The 16,482-nt window shown below is 36.5% G+C and overlaps 2 pseudogenes; one reads left to right on the top strand and one right to left on the bottom strand.

Annotated features, from left to right (window-relative positions):
* Positions 1–184: 184 nt before the first annotated feature.
* On the bottom strand, positions 185–4,055 carry LOC113120828 (left-right determination factor 2-like; annotated as a pseudogene).
* Positions 4,056–7,658: 3,603 nt separating this feature from the next.
* The window catches only part of LOC113120837 (serine/threonine-protein kinase MRCK alpha-like), a 55,647-nt pseudogene continuing 46,823 nt past the window's right edge, over positions 7,659–16,482 (top strand).

Raw genomic sequence — 16,482 nt, 5'->3', positions numbered from 1 at the left:
TCATTTGTGTCATCTAAGAAACCAAGAGGAGCCACAATGAAACATTCATGAAGTTAAGCACTTGATTGTGTTTATTGCTTTACACAGCTTTGTAAAATCATCACCGCTTTGTCAAGAACTCCATCATAATGAATGTGCACTAAGATTACTAGTGTTCATCCCGAGTAAGATTTTGTGGCAGTGCTTTTTTTTTTTTTTTTTTTTTTTTAGTGGCTTTGCAAAATATTTAATGCTAAGAGTATTATTTTTACTGAGCTATATTTATCTGTGTAATAATTCAATTAACCCGTTTCTGGTGAAATTGTTATAAAACAATATTTAGACCATTTTACTACAGGAAATGTCCCAAAAAGTTCCCTTTTGGGATTAATTTGTCAAATGGTGGACTTGACAACCATTTTAGATCTAACAGCCAGCAAATAAGCAAGTTCTTTTGTTAAATTATCATATGCATTATTAATATTACATGGAGTGAGCGGTGGGGAAAATAGCTGAAGGTCGTATCAGAATTTCAGACTGGATTTTCTCAGTTTACATAACCTCATCATTCAGACCACAATAATATCGCATACACCCCATGATCCCATCGGCGAGACATCCTGATTTCATCAAGCCAGGCCCATGATTTGTTTGAATAAATATATTTCTTATAAAGTGCCAAATGGCCAAAGAAAAAGGGCAGCTATTTTTGACTTAAAATTGGTGTATTTTATCCTGATGTAGTAGTTTAAGTGGAATATTTTGTTGAACTGTATACCATTTAAATTGATGTAAAAGTAACTTATTTCAGGAAGTGTTTTCTTTTTTCCTGTAAATTATTTCCTGTGGGATGAGATAATGAACTGGTCTTTTAATAGAATAAGTGATTTTTAACAGATTTTTAACTGGAAAGCATGGCATGAGAGGTTTGTGACCATTCTGTTTTACTACACAGACTTTGCTTGTGTAAGGTATGCTATTTTGAGGATGAACTTAAAATGTGGCATTATGTGTTCTTGAATGATGGCAGATGGTACGGTTTATGATGTTTGTATTTTTGCTTTGCTTTTTCAACGATGAATGTTGAGTGTTTCATGATGTAAGGAAATTTGTCATTAATGTAATAAACCTCTGAGATAAATCATTGTTTTCTATTAGAATTCTTCTCTAAATAAAAAAATAGAAACATTCAAAAATAAATCTTTTGTGCTCAACAGAACAGAGAAACTCATACAAGTTTGGAACAACTTCAGGTTGAGTAAACGTTGACTTCATTTTTAGGTGAACTATCCATGTAAATACAGTTATTAGAACTAGTTTATAATCACTGAGATTCTGAAAACTTGAATGAAGAACTGGTACTTGTATGGCTGCCACAACTTTTTTTGGTAAATTCTCAGTTTACTTTATAACAGAACCATTTACACTGTTAGGTAAGACATGTTTAAAGAAGGATCTTCTTTACACTTCATGCCCTTTTTAACTCTACAAATTGTTCTGTTTAATAAGTGAATATTTGTGTCTGTAGAGTAAACAAAACATAACTGCCTTGTGTATTCATGTCTGTAGTCCATGTGACAATTTGCACACACTGGAATATGCAAACTAAGACCCAAGAAAAATCACTTCAATGAAAAATAGTTGAATTTATATTCAGTCAACATGTTGACATATACAACAAACCATTCTATTTACTGCTCAAAATATAACATCTACAAATCAGTCTTTCACTTCATATGGCATCATATACAAATGCAAAAATAAATGCATATCAATTTAGCGATATTTACAATTTCATAAAAAGTGCTTGAGGTATCTTAATAAGGGTTAAGTTGCCAACACCCTTTCTTAGCCTTATAACGTTAGCTTTTAAGTACATTGTGTCACGTGGTCGATGGCAAATAGCACATTTATACAACTGAAACATTATCCATTGCGCATCCACACGTTTCTACAATCATATTTGGGAACTCGGCGACCTCAATTTCAGTATAATCTCCCTTTTTAACTAAGTACATCATCGGTAGCGGCGCGCTTTCCACAACCGCGCACTTCCTCTCTCCGTAGCCGTAGTTGCGCTTGGGCTGCCGGCAGCCTCCGTTACACCGGAACGCCTGATACCCGGATGGTTCGATGATCCAGTACTGGGTCCACGTCAAGGCTCGGAAGTTGATGAAGTATTTTTCCCTGCAGCACATTTCACTGTCTTTGTTGGTTTCACAGTCTCCACTAGACCTGCAACGTAAATAATATAAAAAAATAGGCTATTAACATATTGTATTAAAACTTTTAAACGAAACATTTTTATTTTTAAGAAATTCCTTCGGCCCATATTGCACATAAGTTACATTTGAATATATATTTAACTTAATTAGAATAACAAAAGAGTAATTCTTCTGCGTAGACTACATACTTCACATTTTGAAAAATGTCCCTAACTTTGAATTTATACATATTGTTATACCCATAATCATTAAAGAAAAATGTGTGTGTGTGTATAGGCTATATATACACACAGTTTAAATAAACACATAAATAAATAACAAACAAACTTATGATTTATAACCTATTTATAGATTTTGCCTTACGTTTCATTAAAATTAGATAAAAGTAGTCTAATTCCAGGAAACAAAAACATTTGAATATATTTAACTGAATATAGGACTTTTATGTGTACCCTATAATAAATGGTAGCCTACTCCAGTAAAAAAATACAAAATAATAATAATATTATTTTTATATATATATATATATATATATATATATATATATATATATATATATATATATATATATATATATGTGTCGTTTATTAACATAATGCTGCTTTGAAATGAAGCCACGCTTACCCAAACTCCTCGAGGTTGAGGGTGTAAAGAACAAGCTCAGGTTTTCCGAGAGTGTTATCGTTAGGATCTTGAGTTGTGAAACGGACACACTTGGCCATTTCTGCCGCGTAACTGCCGGGTCTCTCGCCCTCGATCCACACCTCCAGGTGCATGGGCATCTCCATTCGGCTCTTCGACCAATAGTGCACCGCCTGGGTCACATCAAAGCTCTTCCAGCCGGTTTCGTGAATGGGAATCAACCTGAGGAGATAATGGTTGTGACAATTAGCATGCTTGTTCCTTAACGCCAGTCAGCAGTGGAATTAGCATAATGAAGAAAGAATAACGACTGTCTGTGGCCGTCTCTGCTTACCTGGAATCCACTAGTGAAGTTCGGTTAGACCCGTCTTTCAGAGGTTCCACCCAGTAGATGCTCACCCGGGCGTTGTTGACGGGTCTGTGGCCCTTTCTCTCTGGTATGGAGCGCTTGTGTGGGGCTTTCTTGAACAGTTTTAGTTCTGCCATGGTCACTTCACTGTTCTCCGGAATCCTTGATGTCATCTCGAACATCACGCGTTGACGTGTCGTGTCAGAATATACAAATTCACCAGAGATGTCTGCAATAGACGAGAGCGATTTATTTACAACTAGATTTACATTTTGCTTATTTAAAATTCATTTTTATATTAGAATAACCTGGAGAACCTTGTGATTCCAACGCACATCAAGAACAAATATGTTTCCATTCCATGTATTATAAAATATAGTATTTTCATTTTGCATATTAGGCTAATCTTACCTATGATAAGGTAAAATTTATGATAGGTATAATTTTATGATAGGAAAAAATTTATAGCCTGAATGCACTGTAAGTCGCTTCGGATAAAAGCGTCTGCTAAATGCATACATTTAATTTAATTTTAGAAATTTCTTACCTGCATTGCCAGGGATTCCCCTCAGTATGCCGGCTAAACTCGGGAAGCGAGCGGCGTTTTCTTGCGTGATGCAGTTTCAGCATGGAAACATATTTGTTCTTGATATGCGTTGGAATCACAAGGTTCTCCAGGTCCCGCTTGTGAATTCTCGGAACTTCACTAAGTCCAAGTTTCTTCAGCAGAGCGTCTTTCATGTCTTCGTGGGTGAAACCCTTCACCATTGCGAAAAGTGCTGCGCAAAGGAGGCACGCGGCACGGATTGAAGACATCTTCCACGTGAAGGTGCTGGAGAGATTCTGACTCTGTGCTGCTGTTCTCGGGCTGAGATGGCTGTGCTTTGACAGCGGCCCGTCTTTATATGCGTCCCCTAGACCCTCAGTTGATCGCACTTTGACAAAGGGGTGGTGACTGACATCAGAGAGAAGGTGATACATGAAAGCCACGATTCATCGGAGAAGTTAACGCAAAATGTCCAACTTAAACTAGAAATTCAAATTCAACTAACCTTAAAATAAAATTAGATAGATAGATAGATAGATAGATAGATAGATAGATAGATAGATAGATAGATAGATAGATAGATAGATAGATAGATAGATAGATGGATAGATAGATAGATAGATAGATAGATGCATTTTAATAGAGATGATACATTTATAAACGTATAGATAGAAAGATTTATTGAATGACATAGCCTATATACAAGGATGATATATTGATAACCATATAGATAGATAGATAGATAGATAGACAGATAGATAGATGGATACATTTATTTTAGTAAAGGGATGATGATAAATTGATAAACATGTATATAGATAGACATGTACAAGATAGATAGATAGATAGATAGATAGATAGATAGATAGACATATATAGATGATATATTGATAAACGTGTAGAGACAGATAGACATGTATAGATAGATAGATAGATAGATAGATAGATATATAGGTAGGTAGATAGATAGATAGATAGATAGATAGATAGATAGATAGATAGATAGATAGATAGATAGATAGATAGATAGATAGATAGATAGATAGTCTCTTCTTTGGAGTATATGTGATAATATAGTAAATATATATTTTTTATGAATGTAGATTATGTGCTGTACTTGCATTTAATATTATCTTTATTTCTGACACAAGAAGTTCTTGTTGTTTGGATTTACCGATGACCTTCCAGACATAGTGAACTTAGAACGCACCCTCCTTTCCAGTTTGCATGTGCACGTTGATGAAGCACCCTTGTTCCTCGTGTGTACATTCCCCTGGACATTGTAAAACATTCCTAGTCTGGCAAGAGTCTGTCAGTACAGAGTTTTCAGTCCCTCTGTCTAAGCACCTTTCTGTTGATCACCTTCGCTGTGGGCCCGTCATCATTGGGTGGGCTGAGGGATTAGATGTTTATTCGAAGACCACCATCCTTCTGCTTTATGCACAGATTAAAATTATTAGGCAAACAGACTGTTTAATCCAGGGATGTGGATTGGGAGGCTCTTCACAGGTTGGTGATTATCTGATTCCATTGCCAGATTTGCCGTGCCTTGTTTGGTCACACTAACATTAGAAGAGGGGCTAGTGGCACTGAGGACCCAGTGTCTTGAGTATGTGTATTGGCCCCTCTATTTGCTCTAAGATGTCAGACAGACTAAAGGAGCTCACAGGAAGAACAGATGACAAATGACTGGCTGGAGATGGAGGCAAATTAATGCAATACAAATGCAGAATCAGACAAAAGAGCTCACAGTTTGAGCCCAGATGAGTATTACCATATCTGCCACAAGAGATGATTAAGTAGGTTATATTTGCAAGGATAATATATATATATATATATATATATATATATATATATATATATATATATATATATATATATATATATATATATATATATATATATATATATATATATATATATATATATATATATATATATATATATATATATATATAGTGCCCTCCATAAATCTTTGAACAGGAAAGACAAAATTACTTTGTTTGCTGTGGTCAAGACATTTGCAAATATGATTAAAAGATGAATTTGAGACAAAATGTCACATTTATTTTTTTTAACCAGGTTTAACACATACATGTTACCAAATAAAAAGGACAGCACTTTTAGAGTTCATCCCACTATCTGATGTAAGCATAAGTATTGCCTAACTTGCCTCACAGGTCTTTCTAAGTGATCATCTGTATCCTGTTGCATTAGTTGTGTCTTATTAGTTATTGGCCGGTTAAAACATTTATGTGTTGAAACACACAATAATAAAATGTGACATTCTGTAATTTTGTCTCATATTCATCCTTTAATCCTATTTACAGATTTCTTGACTCCACAGCAAACAGAGCAATTTTGTCTTTACTGTTCCAATGCTTATGGAGGCACTGTATGTGTGTATATATATATTGTTGGACCATCCTGGAAATCCGGACTTTAAAAGGTGTACAATTAAACCCACATGAAAATAATAAATAATATACATGTTATTACACATTTTTTTTTGTGTTTTTTTTTTACCATATTCTTAAAAGTAATGTTAGTTAGCTGTGAAATGAATTGGCAACAATCCTCAGTCTAGGGCCCTGCTTGACTCATTTTGTACAATACACATGACCCATGCATGAGTAAACTGAAGTTCTGGATCTTTGTGTGATTTCTGTCAGTCTTCTGTCCTTCCCTTGTCGATTATTTTGAGGCCCTTTGTCAATATAAGTACCATCTAATTCTCACGGATAGTATATCCCTTAATCAAAGGATGGAGGTACACCCCAATCAACAAAACATGCGCTAATTAACACCTCTCTACTACACACGAAAGACAGCTCTATTCAAACGGATCCCGCCTCGGTTCGATAAAACAACAAACAATTCGACGTCATAAAGGTAACGAGTGTAAATATGGCTGCTTTGAAAACTCAGTGTTCTTTCTGTCAGCGATAAAGATCATGATGCAGGTAATTTCTGAAAATTGCTCATTTTAATTTAACACATAAGGATGTTTATTGTTTAAACAAATTCTCACGGTCAGCAGAAATTAATAATTGAATGTGAACTTCCTGTTCAACATTCCCCACATCCTGCCGCAGTTTGGTTCTAACATCAAATGTTTTGACATGAAAGACACGTTTAGCACCTTATTAGTCCTGGTGTAGAAATTGTCAGATTCAGATTTACAGAAGAATGGTTATGAGAAAAGTAAATGGCAATGCTATGACATTTTCGTTTGATGTTACAAATAGCCTATGTTTTGCTACTTAAACAGCTTGCGTGTTTAGGACATATAAAATGAAGCATAAATATATGAAAATGTAATTGTATACTTATATCTCAATTGTATTAATAGCATAACCTATACGTCTAGTCACATAGTTTTAAGTTAGTTGTAAAATCAGTATGCTAGGCTTTAAGATATTTAAAATACAAACTTTAATGTAACATTTACAAGCTTATCTGGTTGCTTCTCTGAACACGTTACATAAATCCACGGACAAATAAGTCCAGACGCACTTGATTAAATTCCACTCTACAATTGCAATGCAGAATATTGGACACAAGAGGGCGAACGTGCTCGTTTTTTCCCAGTTATTTTTTAAAGACGCATAGGCCTAAGTTAAGAAAATGGAAGGCAAAAACTTATATGTATATGTTATATTATATTATACTTATATTATATGCATATTAAATGTATATTCAACAGACATAAATTAGACATCCATCACAACTATTAACAATGCGCATATATATATATATATATATATATATATATATATATATATATATATATATATATATATATATATATATATATATTACATACTGTTTACTATAACTATTATACACACACACACACACACACACACACATACAAATTTCATATAGCCTACTTTCAGTCTGGGATATAACCACAATCCAATGAACTCCAAAAAATTTTGTAAAAGTATGTATTCTTATATGTTACACACTTAAAATGCATTTTATGAATAACCAAAAGAAAAAAAGTTTTGCGTACAGATAGTGCGATAAATAGGCGCTCAAAAACAGAAGTGAAGAGACATACAGCCAATGGTGACCCATACTCAGAATTCGTGCTCTGCATTTAACCCATCCAAAGTGCACGCCAAAGTTTGCCTGCATTGGTAACCATAGCAACAGTACGTTGTTCTCTTTCCGTCACCGTCTGACGTACGTCAACAAAAGAAGTCCTGGCGTTTTCACATAGTTTATTCATTTACCACAAGCAATAATAAGAAAAACAAAGCGTTTTGTCATTTTTAAAACAGTTGACAGTTAGCGCACTGCGCTAAAATACAATTTGGCTTGCGCGAAACGGACGTCAACAGCACATTCATGCTAACAGAAATCCTCTAAAAAGGTCGGCCCCCTGAAGGTCAACGAATAATTGGGGGATAATTCGCACTCTTCTCTAGTATACACTACTCTGCTGTTTCCCTCCAGCATATCCCTCCGTTCTCTGCAGCCGATGCCGTGACGGTCGCCATGATGATGTCGGGTTTTGTCTGCGGCAGCAGCGAGCTTTGAGAGACCCACACACACGGCGACCGGGAGCGGAGCCGCCGAGTCCTCCAACCGACAGGAATGAGGACGCGTATTTCCAGCCCCTCGCCGCAAAGCTGCTTTTGACAAGTGCATAACAGTTTTCGAAAGCAAGGCTTGCTCCCTCCGCCAGCGTTTCGTATACACGAAGAGAGGAATTTAAAGATAAAACAGCTTGCTAAGGCTTTCGCAGTCCTGCTAGAGGAGGGGCATATGGGGCTTTGTAGCAATGCAGATCCCGTGCTGCTGATGCGCTTTTGTTACTGCATAATGGATAACCACAGATATCACCGTATCTCAGGGGATTGCTTTAAACTTCTTTGCTGACTTGTTTTGTGAAAAGTGTCCTTCACAGGAGAAGCTGAATTCGGGAATACATAAGCCTAAGGTTATATACGTCAAATCCACCGGCCAGGGTAGGGTTGATGGCTGGAAGTTCTCTAAGGACTGAATTCATGATGTTGTGGATTGATATGGATGCATCCGTACGAGAGGGACCATGAATATGCTCGACAATATTTTTTGAGCCATTAAGTTTTTTCCGGAGCGTTCACGCAAGTGTGCCACTGGCCGGTCCCGTTTGCTACCGTGGGAGCAAATACTGACCATACCGTGAGACATCAGGAGCAACTGAAAACATGTCTGGAGAGGTGCGTTTGAAGAAGCTGGAGAAGCTGGTTCTAGATGGCCCGTCTCAGTCCACGGGCCAGTGCTTCAGCGTGGAGACCTTGTTGGATATTCTTGTTTGCCTGTATGATGAGTGCAACAATTCTCCCATCAGAAGAGAGAAAAACATAGTGGAGTTCCTAGACTGGGGTAAGGCATATTTCATGCACTGCACGCCTTGTCTTTCACGCGTCCCACACGTCAGTTGTGTAGCGATTCACTGTGACATGCGAGAGGCAAACAAACTATTGTTTTATCGTTTGACGTTAGCCAGCTGCTTTACAGACTAAAGTTGCTGTACGGAAAACGCATTGAGTTGTTTTTGAGGGGGAACAGAAATGAAGGTGACATCATCGCTGGACTGGTTTGTGCATGATTGTGGAATGTGAAGCTCACCTTTAATGAGTCTTTCTGCTTACTGCTCCAACAAGGTGGATACAGTGCAGTGGGCTTTCATTTTGACATTGGCCAGAGCTAAACAAACTAATTTATTTATGGCCTGTGTGCTTATTCGGTAGCAGAATAGCATGTTGTTTTTTTTCTTTTTCTTTTCTTTTTTGATGGCTTGACAGTTCTTTACATACTGTTCATGTTTATTTTGTTTTTAATGGCTGTACATTATTTCTCGGACAGTAGTTTAAGGTACACTCAGTAACGTTTTGGTAAATTAAAAAATTTACAAATGACGAAAACTCAAGTCTTAAAGAAAAAGCTGTTTTATTCTACATGATGCGGGTCTGCCCCTCATGGGCACCGGCATTTTGAAATCACATGACCAACTGTGTCACGCAATTGACCGCGTTACTATTAATAATAATATGCTTACTTTATATACCTTTTTCAACTGGTGGGAAAGGCACTTTACAAAGCATAATTGTTAATCTAAGATAAAAAAAAAATATATATATATATAATACTCACAGACACAACATGTTCCTAATATTTCTTTTAAAGGTCCCATATTGTACACTTTTCTGGAGTTTTATTTTAAGTTTTGACGTCATTAAAAAAATATATTTGTGGTATAATTACCAAAAACCATCTGATTATATTTTTACAGCTCCTTTCTCAGGAGGTCTGCTCAGAACAGGTCGAATTTAGCCTAATTAATTAATATTCATGAGCCTCTCTTCTGATTGGCCTGTTGTTTTCTGAGTGATGCACAGCCAGGCCAACCAAAGGTTACAAAGGTCAACAGACATCGCAGAGCTAGCTGGAGGCAGCAAAACAAAGGGCAAACTGGAGGCGGCCCACTCAAACCAGCACAGATTCGGCTACGTAAGGAGCTTAAATTATCATCTTGTTATGATATTGGGTGCCAGAATCGACGAAATACAGCCTTAAATTTTAAATTTGATTTCATATCTGCTGCCACTGCCAGAAAAACAAACCAATGACAGATATGGTTCACTCCACATACATACTAGGGCTGTGAAATTAATCGCATTCGAATGTCATATGCATCTCGTCAGTAAAGCCAGTTCTGTGAATAGTAGTAATTCACCATCACCTGCTTTCAGACTGAGCGGCATTCACTACACAAAACCATAATTTCACTGACAAACTGGGCAATATTTCGTTCAAAATAGAATGCAATTCATCTGTGATTATGAAGGTGATAATGCCTAATTGTCAGTGAACTATGGCTCTGTGTAGTGAAAGCCGCTCAATCTGTAAGCAGGTGATGGGAGATTTTCTACTAATCACGGGGCAGGCTTTACTCACTAGATGCGCATGACAATCGCATGTGATTAATTGCACATCACTAATACATATGCATCACTGGAAGGAGCAGGAAGCGATAAAGTGTGGCATAAAAGCTCCCCTGCTTTCGAGCTGTGTGTCACTCTTGTCTCTCATTAGCCATTGCTTCAGCAGCCTAGTTTCGCTTCTACGGCTTTCCACCTCACTCTACTTCATACTATGATGTAATAAATCTTTTATACATTAGCTCATCCATGAACATGATTTCTGAATGAATTGATGGCCAAATGAATGGCCTATCTCTTCAAAAAAGTTTGGCATAATCAGCTGTCATGTTATGTAACTTTCTACAAAATTAATAGAATGCAAAAAACAGCATGTGTTTAGATTGGCTGTCTGAATGTAACGCCAGTTCACAGTGCAGTCCCTGCTTAGTTTGTTGTTTTGTTTACAATCCTCTGGTCCTGTGATTTTAATGAAAATGCTAATAAAACAAGCCTTCAAGTGACTTAGGCCATAGAGATGGCAGTGCTGGTCATTGTTGTCACACACAGGTCAGGACGTTTTTGAGATAGCTATCGTGCGTCATTGTGCATGTGTGCTTATGCGAAAAAAATGTAAGTGCCATTTTCCTGTGGGGAGTCTCAGTAGGGCAGCGTCAGGAAACTCTGCTGAGCTGCTGGACACATGATGTCATATGGGGAAACGGCTGCACGTTGTGTTTGTCCCCTTTGTGAACTTGACTATTTAAAGACTGACTGGATAGGTCACTCACTCATGAGCTCATTAGCACACACTCACTCATTCATTCACATTTCAAAGTACGCCGCTGTGACCGTTGTCGGCACGCAGACCAAAGTTACAGTTTATTGTCACCGAGGTCAAATTTAGCTTCACAAGGAACTGCGTCTCGCTTCTTTATGACACACTGACACATTTTTATGGCGTTTATATTTCAAAAAGTAGGCTGGAAGTCTGGCTTAACTTTATAACCAAAAGGCATTGAGGAGATAAATTTGGCTAGTTGCTCTGGTTTTCCTCAGCGTCTGTGGACAGTCATAAACAGTTTCTGAGGACGCATCAGCTGCTGATGATATAGGTAAGAACAGTGATGAGGATTCCACTTTCAGCGTTGACTGATCATAATTGGAGCCTTGAGGCTGTCACAGTGTATCACAACATAATGAGAATCACATGTATGTTGGGACAAGGCCACTAAGTTGCAATTATATGCGAAACCCCTTGGAATGTCCCAGTCCTCTAGAGAAATGTATGCATAACCATGCAAGACACATAATGAATGATTCATTCATATTTCTTTCCCTAGCATTGCCAACCAAGTCTAGACCAGTGACCCGGAGCCATATTGTATTGTTCTGATTATATTTTTATTGTGAAAGAGTGGATTCATGCAGAGTCTCTGGGCTTTTCACTGAAATTGATCTAGGGCCAATTGGCAAAGGTGTGTATATGATTCAGCTTTTCATTGGTTTTCCCTTGACTGAACCTGTAGACGATTGGAGGTAGCTTGGGGTTTAGCTTCTGGGGTTTCCCACATGATACTTTCCTTAAACAGGTATTCCCGAAATCTACCGGAATACAGAATATTTTGCACTGTCAGTACAGAACCAAATTTGAAACAAAGGTCATATTGAATCCTTTAAACAGAGAAAATATTGTCCAGTCCTTTGACTAGTGAAAATGATGTGTTTCAAAAAGGCAGTGCATAGAGGAGAAACAATAATGTACTGTGTATTGAAAATAATGTGTTTTTTGAACCTTAAACCACATAAATACATTTCATTACACCAAATGCACAAAATAATATATATTTTTTTGCAACATCATATGACCCTTTTAAAGCAGTTTTTACTCATAAATTGCTAGTAAATGTAACAAATAATTATAAAAGAATGGCAAGTAACACATTCATTTAATTTAAACATGAAATTCTTAAGTAGGATAACTGAAATAGTATTTTCTTGTAAAACGTACTGCAATATTTGTTTTATTTACAGCTTTGAATTATTATTATTATTATTATTACCGGGAATGTGAATATGGTAATAATTTTGTAGGACAATATATAGTGATGCTATTATTAACAAAAACATTTATTTTTGGTAGTTTAAAGCTGTAATGAAGTAAAATATAAATATTAGATGAAAAACATTTGACATTTTTTATAAATATGGCTTTGGCAAATAATTGAAATAAGTTACATTTTCTAAAACTGAAAAGGGTCCCACTTTATATTGGGTGGCCTTAACTACTATGTACTTACATAAAAAATAAGTACAATGTACTTATTGTGTTCATATTGTATTGTAAAACACTTTTGCTGCTATTGAGGTGGGATGGGGTAAGGTTAGGGAGAGGGTTGGTGGTATGGGTAAGTTTAAGGGTGGGTTAAGGTGTAAAGTATGGGTCAACAATGTAATTATAAATGTAATTACATAAATTAAATACAGATGTAATTACATGTAATTTTTTTAATATAAGTACAATGTAAAAACATGTATGTACACAATAAATAAATTATTAATTAAAATGTAAGTACATAGTAGTTAAGGCCACTTAATATAAAGTGGGTCCCTGGAAAGAAATTCAACTTTATGACTAAAACATAAAATGAATTTGAAGTAGACATATTAATATTAACTACTATAATAGTATATGAACAATAACACTGTATATCAAAATACCATGGTATTACCATCTGATACCATCACTGTGCCATGTTTGGGACTCATTTTTGTGGATTTTTACTATTTATTTATTTATTTATTTATTTTAGTTTTTATTATTATTACCAGTAAATAACTTATTCACTAAATTTAAAAGTGAGGTCACCAGACATAAATAAATATGACAACATTTCACAGTCCACTGCATATGTAAATGTCCTGCTAAAATCCAAGGCATGCCAGACATTGAGCTGCTCCACACTGAGGTGCAAAAGCAATGCCAAAATCCCAAAATAACGCTTCGGCAATGCAGAGATCTGGATGCTTTGTTCCTCCCTGTCACATGATGTTTCTCCTGCGGAGGGCTTGGCTTGAATCGCTCGGCTGTAATAGTATGGTTTAAAGCCAAAGAATTTACCTCTTCTCCCTCATCCCCTCCATTCCCACTCCGGTCCCTCATTCCAGCACACCCTCCAGCAGTCAAACATGAACGTCTTATTTAGTGCTAACATTGTACACTTAAACACCTGCCCATGCCTGAAGCTGTTATATGCACACATATATTGTGTGTGGGAAAAAATAATGTTTTTGTCATTGTATATGTATTGTAATGCATTCTAGACACATGTTTAGGGTGTTTTCACTAATAGAGATGTGTTATTCGAGATAACATGCACCAATAGCCATGCGTTGCTGCTCTGAGACCCTCCTTGCACACTGTAGATGAGGAATAGCTGCACTCCAGACAGGCCAGATTTGCATGGAAGTGCTGACTCAGAGCTCTAGCTCTTTGCCGCTCTGATGTGCAGTGTGAAGAGGCTCGTAAGGCAGCTGTTTGATGCCTACGCTATGTTGTCGTTCTCTGTCTTCCTCTCAATGCATCATAGTCCTTGACTGGCCAGTCTCTTAATCGGTCTGACACTTCTGTGTGCCAGCTTTGGCAGAGGAAAGTAATGGACTCTCATTTGAGTTTTAAGTAAACCATTGTAACCATTGTAAACAAAAGCAAAAGGATACAGCATGTCTGCAGCTGTTTATGCGTATAAAGTGGACTAATACTGAATTAAATTCTGTTTCATTTAAAGTGAGTTCATCCAGAAATGAAAATTCTGTCATCATTTACTCATCTTCAACATTGAAAAACTTTGGAATCCATTCTTTCACTGTATGGACAAAGAAGAGACATATACATGTTTTTTTTGTTTAACTTAAGAGAGTAAGTCATACTGGTTTTATTTAATTGATATTTCATTGCTTTTGTGAATTGTCACTTTAAATGCAGGGTTATTTTTATAAAATGGATGGATTTAATTTGGAACCCAATTTGGTTACTTTAAAAAGGATGTTTCAATTATATATATAATGGTGTCCAATATAAACTTTAATTGTATGGACAAAAATATTCACAGAGATATTTTACAAATATGAATTTATTTATTCAGCAGAACACAAAAGAATAAAAAAATACTTCAACTGCTTTTGCTCATACAATGAATGTCAATGGGGGTATGAGACCACACTAGAACTCACTGACTTTCATTGTATGGACAAGAACATATTAAGACATTTTTTTTGTGTGTTTTACAGAAAAAAAAACTATCCTATAGATCTGTGCTATACAAAACAGTTGACAGATCAGCTAGTGTCCTTTGACATTGTTGACCGGCTGTAATGCTGCATGCACAGATTATCACTTGGCCTTAGCCTGTGCTGCTTCCTGATTTATGTGCCTGAATACTTTGTGTGTGTATTTTTGGTGTATGCCCTTGAGCCTTGATGCATTGGAGCAGTAGACCATCCTATCAGAATGCTAGCACATGCACTGCTAAGCTGTGACACAAAGTGACCCAGAGATTCGACCCCAACATTTGATAAAAAGCAAATAATATGACATTCAAAAAAGTGACATTCAAAGCCCTTGTAAAATGACTATAAACACTAGCAGTAGTAGCATCTACTATGTACTACTAATCGCATGATATTTTAGTTTCAGTTAAAGAGGCGTGCATGGATTTGTTTTTTCTCCTTTTTTTCTTTTTTTTGTAGTGTAGTGTAGTGTAGCAAAGGGATTTGTTGGTTTAGTGGTTTTGGTTTGGTTTCTCTTTCAGTAGGCATGCATTTGCATTTTGCATCCTAGTCTCCAGTTCTCTAGGGTCACGGGACGCTTTTGCTGGCCATGCAGCATGATGAGGCAGCTTTGAGTGACACAAAATGAGGAAATTCTGTGGTTGTAGTGATTTTTGTCTGTTGGTTATCTTGGCTGACCCCATTAACACGGCATCCTTAACCTTTTTGTGTACCACTGTACTTGTTAGCCTCACACATTAAGTGCATGTCAGGCCACGTTTCAGTCCGGTCTACCTCATGAGATTTCCAAATGACAAAAATACCCTCACACTTCAGTAACTATCACGCATTACCTAAACTTGATCAAGATATCACAAGCTTTCCGAATTGTAAATGGCAAGTATTTTAGATAATTACTCTTGCATGCTAAAAATGCTGCACCCCTGAGATGAATAGTTAGGCTGAATCGCTGTAATAGCTGCTTGGCTGTAAAACGGTGTACACAGTTTAGTTAGGGTTGCAAGATGGAAAATACAGACAATTGAACAGACATTTTAATAAATTGAAATCAGTCTCAGACAGGTGATAAGCATAATGGGTGGTTATCTGATACAAGATGTACATTGGTCCTGTTACCAAACTTTCTGTCTCCTGTCAAAGTGAATTAGTCTTTTTATTATCCTCCCAATCCCTGCATGCATTTAGTTTGAAACTAATTATCGTTCAGTTGTATCATTCAGTACTTTTGACAGTCCAAAATTGTTGTTACAAAAAAATATTAAGGACATATTCAGTCTAATTAGAAACTAGTATGTTTTACCCAATATGTTTTTTTTTGTGATAAAACTGGTAATTGGGATTTTAATTGCATTTGGTTTGCACAATTTGTACAAACATTACTCTTGTCTTCAGTATTACATGATCCTTCAGAAATCTTTCTAATATTCTTTAAGCCCCGTTCGCACCAAGGACAATATCTATAAAGATAACAATATTAGCGCATTAGTACACCAACGGATGATATCATCTGTTACTCTAAGCACACACCTGTCT

The sequence above is a fragment of the Carassius auratus genome, chromosome 20 (genome assembly GCF_003368295.1).
Source record: "Carassius auratus strain Wakin chromosome 20, ASM336829v1, whole genome shotgun sequence".
In the NCBI taxonomy this organism is placed as follows: Eukaryota; Metazoa; Chordata; class Actinopteri; order Cypriniformes; family Cyprinidae; genus Carassius; species Carassius auratus.
The sequence above is the reverse complement of the archived record's forward strand: the minus strand, read 5'-3'. Positions and strand labels throughout refer to the sequence as shown.